We start from the raw sequence: 7,614 nt of genomic DNA on the forward strand, positions 1-7,614 counted from the left end.
GAGGCTACTAAAGCTACAACCCTTGAGTAGCCTTGACAAAGTGTGACAGCTTCACAGCTCCCTTAATATTTGTTCACAGAAGCTCCGGAATATATCAGGACAAATAACATACTGCACTAGGCCACTTTCATATTCCATTAATCAGATGTAAGCATAAAATGCAGTGCCATACTATGCAGTTCAGAAACGCATTATTATTTGATGTGTTCTCAGGTACCAAATGTCACCTGGTGTGCACAGTGCTTTTTTCCAGGTTGGAACTATGGAATCAGGACTTTTCACTAGGTCCGTGCTGGCTGTATTTTGCAGTGTCTGTGCATCATCATCTTAAGCACGTAACCTCCCTGCGTTCAGCTCACAGCTCCCGAGCAACAGAGAAGTACAAACTCGACCTCACCCACTCAAATATCTTGTGAGATGAATTCAGTTTGCTTTCTTCTGTAAATCTTTTCCACGGGTCTCCGAACGAGACTCTGACCTGGGCTAACGTTACACGTCCTGATGGCAGACGCTGTCTGCAACCTGCAACTTTGAGCTTCGCTCTGAGGTTTGTCAGCATAATTTACTCCATTTACCCATATTCATTTATCTCTTTCATTGTTATTATCCCATATTATTTAGTGACCGCACTTGCTTCCTGCAGACATAAACACCCTCCCTTGGCAGCTTTAATGAACGCTGCTTTTAATTTCACATTGCCTTGGGTTATTCTGGCTATTGACGGGCTGTTTCTTATTGGGGCTGGGTTATTCTAACTGCTGGGAAACCAAAACCTTTTAAGTTCTCATTTTAAGCCCTAACTCTAGCACTAGGCTGTAAGGCAGGGGTTTCTCTCACTGTGTTTGTGTGCCTGAAAACCAGGCATCTATTCTGAGCTACCTGTGTAGCTTCTGCAGTCAATGTCAAGAGATAAGCATCCCCAGAAGGCGACTCGTCCACCTATTCTACAGTGACATGAATTACCCTTGGGAAACCGTTATCTATTATTCCTCAGTGCGGAGACAGCCCCGGCTTAATTAGTTGTCTGACTTCTAGATGCTGAGTTAGGTACAATAATCTGACTCCCAGTGATTTTTTTTTTTTTCTCGGACTGGAGCAGATGAGTCACGATTCGTATGCAAGAATCGTATTTGTGAAGCTGTGCTCTTCTAATGAAACCCTTCTCTCACCCCCAATATGTTTCCATTATCTTGCCATCAGGAAATAATTTTTTCTCCCGCACACAAAGATGCATGACATGCTCATTGACTTGCACGCACGTGAAACCAGATGAACTACTCCATAAATTAGTTAAAAGATTTTCCCAGAGAAAATGGAGAGGGAAGACGTGTAATAGCCACTTCTCAACTCCTGAATGAATGAAGATGCTCTGTCTGCTCTGCCCGTAACTAGACAGGTACCAGAAATCAACATCACTGAGCTGCGATGACCCGGTTGATGTGAGCGGAGGGTCTCCGGTCTATCCCAACGTATTCATCGTTTTAGCTCAAAATTAATAACCACAGTGGGGTTTTTTTTTTCATATTTGGGTTAAACCCCACAATCCTATGCCTCCAAATTTGGGGTATACTGATCCTGAATTTTAACAGCTGGACCAAATGAAACCCCAAACTCTGGGCAAAACCTCATCTGAATGGAAATCAGGAGCAGAATAAACTTTTGATCTAACCCAAACAGAGGCCAGCAGCTAGAATAATGTGAATGAATCATAAGCCAGTGTAGTAAACAGACTGAAAGTCATTAGGGAATCATCAGATTTATAACAAAAAAATTGGCCTTTTCCACAGTTGGACTGGTTACGGGGCATCGTCGTTCGAGCAGATATCCCTCACATCACCACCAGGCTGAGCCACTTTCTGCTGGCCAAATCCCAACAAAACCCCGTCCTGCAGCTCCTCGGAGGAGCTTTTAGAGGTTTTTAGATTACATTAAAGTGCAAAAGCGTTACTACTACTACAGGCCGTGGTGGGAGTTACGCTCCTGTGGAGCACACCTGCCACAATCTGCAAGTGAGCAGGTACACATCTGGGTTGAATGAAATATCTCCTGTGCCTTACCTGCTCGCCTGGGATGTCTCCTTTTGACCAGGGCACTCCTCATATCATTCCCTAGCAGAATCTTCAATGCCCTTAGATAGGTGAAAATAGTTCTTTCATTTCAGACAACCAAAACCGGCCATTAAAAGCGTTTCAGCCAGCAGAAACGTGTGTGCGTGCCATCAGCAGTGCGGGGTGCTACACAGGAGATCTTGGGAAGAGCCAGAGAGTAGACATGAAATGCTGGAAATCAGTTCCCCAAACAATGCTGGTCACAAAAACTGAATTTTATGAGTCTGGCAGTTGTCTCATTTGAAAATGAGAAAGATCCCTGAGGTTATGGGAGTGATACTGGTGAAAAATCAGTGTAAGAAACGGATTAGTTCTGTGGAATGAAAACCAAAGGTTGGGTGTCAGACAGAGAGGGCAATTACAGGTTGTGAGTATCATCACCTCAGGATGAGCGAAAGCAAACCGGGTCTGGTTCAAAACCAAAGGCTAGGCTAAAGCAGGGATGTGACTACATGAATTAAAAAAATCCCCATTAGATGTGCCTGTTTTCTTTGCAAAAAGAAACCCAGAGTTCTCAGGCAGCAATTGCATCTCCTCCTCCTCCCACTGCGCATCAGTCTGGTTCCCTGGGGTCGCCAGCTTCGGGCAGGACCCTCTCTGAGGCTGGAGCCTGTGGCTCGAACAGCAACAGAGACGCAGAGACAGCAGCAAAGGACAGCCCTGCCATGACACTTCAGGTTAGAGACGGCTGCTCTCCCAGACTCTCCCAGACAGAGCCAGGATCTCGGCTGGAGTCTTTGCCATCTCCCCGGTTTCAGGGCAAGAAGCGAAGGGTGTTGAGACAGGAGCTCAGAGACCCGGAGAGCTGCGTGCAGCGAGGGCATGTTTCTGCAGCAAAGCGTTTCATAAACTCCGGCCCAGATTCTCCCCTACGACTCGACTGCGCTCAGCGCGAGACAGGATTGGACAACAAAGGTGGCTTGAAGCCACCTTTTTGCTTCCCCACTCTGGAAGCAGCTGGGGACTGGCTGGTCCCTGGTGTAGGCTCAAGTTGCCTCAGGCTATTGTAGTGGCAGGAGGTTGCTAGAAAACAGCCAGGATGTAGCTACACCTCCTTTTCCATCGGCTGTCACTGCTCCAGAAGGAACCAAGTGACTTGGGTGACACCACTGCCAGAACAGAGCCTCAATCTTCCCAGGGACCCCGAGCATGCGGAGAGGGAGGGAAATGTCAGCGCGGATGCTGCCGAGGAGGCAGCGCAATGTGCGGTTTATTTAGGAGAGCAGTAAGCTCAGATCATCTGAATTCCAATCTGGTGAGCCACTCACTGGAGTCAGTGTGTGTCCGTGGGCAAGTGCCTTGATCTTTTCTGTGCCTCAGGGCAAGGCAACTGGAGAAGGAAGCCAAAAGCAAGAGAGTTTCACTAAAATGATCAGATGCTGCTTCCCGATTTGGTTTACTTGGGTTTGCTTTTCAAGTTAAATACCTACAGACATGCACGCAGATGTGCAACACCCAGTTGGTCAGGAACTAATTTTTCAAATATTAATATAGAAACTATTGTTTGCTGGCTGGATGAGGATCCCACCGAGGGCAGAAGCATTTATGGGGGAGATAATTTGCAAGAATGAAAACTTCAACAAGCAGCCGGGTCCTAACAAGTGCACTCAAGAGCTGAAAAAGGAAAGGAAAATCTCTTGCCCCAGATTTTTCATTTTGCTTTTGATGAAATAAGATGTAAGACGGATCCCAGACACCTGCAAAGGAGAGAAACGTGAGCAAAGGTGCTCTCTGCCACATTGCTTACCCCCCAGACAGGGTGTGTGTGAACTGTTACACTCAAGCACCTGGGAGAGGAGCCAAGTCACCCAGGAATACACTTGCCTATGTTGTACCATCTCCCAGCACCAAGATTACTCTATACAGTGCCACATTCAATTGCAACAAGGAGCGTTAGGAGTAATAGAGCTCCTGTAACTAAAGCGTTTTCTGTCCTCAAATCTTCCAGGAAACTGAGTGAGGCAAAAGAGGGAAAAAGCCAAGGGGAGAAAACTTGTTAGAAGTAAAATTGTATTTTCTTGGACATCAGAAAGGATGTAAAACTAAGCCAGAGGCCTCCCAGTCAGCAGCCATTTTAACATTTTGCGAGAGATTTTCATCTTTTTCCCCCAGAGCCTCAGCCGTGCCGCGAGCGGCGAGCGCACCCACCACGGCTGTCAGCTGCGGAGCTTGCTTTACACTGAAGCTGCCAGGAGATAAGAAATACTTAAGGTGATACAGTTCACAGATCGGTGGCATAAGGATTTCTTCATGACTTCTCTGTGAGGAGCGCGACATTTACTTTCAGCAAATCAATAAAACTAGGATGCCTGCATTTGGAAACCGGTGAAAGCAAAGCCACACCAGTCCTCCATCGGGCTTACCGCAAAGCTGCTGACGGCAGAACGGGAAACCAACACCCTGTCCTGTTCCAAAACACCACTTTCTTATTTTTAAGGGTAAAATGAAATGATGAAAAATATTATTCCTGGGTCTGTCATGTTGAACAGGTCAAAGCAATTCTTCAGGAGACAGGTGGTATTTACGCAACGACACTTACTGCGCTACAGCCCAACGGTGTTGTACAAAGTTGCACGAAAACATAATAAAAGCAGCCCAGTAAAAACAGCAACAACTGATGAAAAAAGAGACAGATTGGGTAAATAAATTATAGAGATATTTGTTCATGCAGGCAGAGGTTCTGTATACATGAAGACACTGTAAATATGCATCAACACATGATGCACGGGGATGTGTGTTTACACAAACATGCTCGCACGTGCAACCAGCTCTGTGGGCGTAACCTAATTCCCTTCAATAATCAATTGAGTGCCGTTTGCTTGAAGGCAAACACAAGCACCGTAAACCCCTCGCTGGTATCAGGGAAGAGGAAACGTTAGTGCAGACCACAGAAAAGTTCAGCACTAGTAAATGCTGATGAACACCATTACTGTGATTACTGTTTGGGCAAAGATATGCCCGCCTCATTGTCATTTCTTATACTACATCAAGCAAAGGCTGGTGGGGACCTAGTACTGCTGTCGCCCAACTGAATGTGACCTTTTTTGGGTGACCGCGTTGCAGTGGGGGTTTTCCTACTCCTCTGGGAAAGCGTGAAAAAAAAAAAAAAGCCATGCAGACGCTAGGATGCAATGTAAGGTTTTAATAAGTGCAGAATTAAATAGATGAGGGTTTTGCTTTTAAATGTCAGCGTCGCCACTTCCCTGTCATTTGCAGGAGAAAAGGGAAGGGGCTAAATATCTTGGGATGTGGCGAGTTTTAAGCCACATAATGATGGCGATAAAAATCTGTAATGTCAGTTGCCTTGTGGCGATCAACAAACATTTCGCATTATGCTTGCATCTTAAGGTTTGCGGCCAAAAAACCAGATTTGCCTCCGTCTCATTAAAATAACGAATGCAGTCCGAATGGATCTGCAATGATTCACTGTACGTCACACTAAATCACAACGCTTTTTGGAGCCAACTGACTATGGCCTCATTACTTTAGACAAAAGTGGGCTTGGAGGAAAAACTGGGGTGATGGTTTTTTTGCTCAGCCATGCTCTTCCCTTTGAAATACTTAAGGCAAGAGAGCAGAGAGTTGTTTTCCCCACCGGTAGCTGAGGAAGGTTGGGTTATATTCATAGTACAATCTCGGATCAACATACGTAAACACACAAAACATTAGTGTTAGTGTGGGGAAATGGAAATTAAGCAAATAGTAATGGCATTCATGAAAAAGATTTTAATGAACATGAACCACTGATGAAATTAAAGACCTAAAGATGAAAAAACCTGTTAAATAATAAAAATATATTCATTTTAACTGTTTCACTAGAGCAGGAGGTTTGAAAACCAGCATCCTCTCCTTCTCTGCTGTGTAAGGCATTAAGTACTTGTGGTTTGTCTTCCGCATGACTTTGTTCTCCAAATTCCAGCAAAAAATGAACCCTCCGTTGTTTTTTTTTTTTTGGTCTGAAACAGCTTGGCTAAATATCTCTATGAATTAATTTTAACACTATAATTAAGATTATTTGGTCTTGAAGAAATTCAGACTTATGCTTGAAACTGTTCAGCACTTCAGGAATAAACATTAACTCAGATTTACTAGGGTTAAATGCAGCTAAGAATATTTTTTAAATTTAATAGGATCATTTAAAAACTCTATGTATTTATAAATACAAATAGAATTAAGAATTTGAGCTAACAGGTAAAAGAATTGATGTGAATTTTGACCATGAAAAGATTGTATGAAATTCCAGGTGAAAATCATACTTTGACACATCTAAATGAACGGCAAAGGCCTCTCAAATATTTGCTGCTTTGATGATTGTTTCCATTTGCTCTTATGCACATATGCTTTACTGTAAGGAGAACTTTCTATTAAGCTATTTTTCTACAAAAAAGCATATAAACATCTTTCTAATTTTATGGCAAAATATTTTGTTATATACCCATTAGGCATATTTTATCTCAGGTAGGAGAACAACTGCCTGAAGCATTCGCGTAAAGACCGCTTTAAATGTTATAAATCCCCGAATTTTTCATCTCCCTTTGAATAGAAGGCCAAAGGGGATTAAAGACTAAAGACATATCACAAACAAATTTACATTATTAAAATTTCTGTAATCAAGAGTCTTTTCAAGCCTTAATCAGGATTAGTGAAAACAAAAAAAACCCCAACTTTTCTATTGTGCAATACTAATCAAAATTCTATCAAAGGACACATAACAGAGTAAAAGCAGTTTTGAAAATTAAAATATCAGTTGGTGTGTTCTAGTATTCTTTAAAAGTATGTTCCCCATTTTGAAATCAGAGCAATGATTTCTCTGCCGGTAATTCACACGGCAGGCAACAAGCACAGGGAAAAATAAATTTCAATAATGCTGCAAAGTCCAACCTCTTACTTCCGGGAGCATGTGCAAGAAGCACACTTCCTTGAACATGACACAAGGGCAAAGCACAACGCGGAATGCTTGGGTTTATTCTCCTAAATTGTAAGCTAAGTAATCCGAGTTGCGGAAAACCTGACTAGAAACCGTACGCGAGAGCTCAACCTCGCAGGACACGCACCGCGACTCTCGCTGCGGAGCTGGCAATAAGCAGGTTTGGTCTGAAGAACCGTGAAAGCTTTTAAGCGAGGCCTTTATCCACCGTGCCCTACGCTTTACAGTTATGCGACCAGGCTAATACAGTAAAGGGATCAAGCTTGTACAGATTTTTCTGGTCCTCTGGAGCCTCTTAAAGAAGGCAGCATTATGCTGGTTTCCGAAACCACCGCTGTGCTCTGCAGCATCAGGCCCCATCTTGTCTCGAATATCAGCAGAAACACAGCCAATCAGTAAAACAGCAGCAGGATTGGACCCTTCATTTCACCCTTGTAAAACATCAGCTACTCATTTAGAATGGAAATTATCCGAGAACAATGACCACTCACTTTCTAGAGTCTCAAACGCCCTCAGCACTGCAGCAATATTCAGATACTGTGACGGTGTGTCAGAAAATCAGCAAGGAAAGCTGCCCCA

Source organism: Eurypyga helias, unplaced genomic scaffold (assembly GCF_000690775.1).
Source record: "Eurypyga helias isolate BGI_N326 unplaced genomic scaffold, ASM69077v1 scaffold7746, whole genome shotgun sequence".
Classification (NCBI taxonomy): Eukaryota; Metazoa; Chordata; class Aves; order Eurypygiformes; family Eurypygidae; genus Eurypyga; species Eurypyga helias.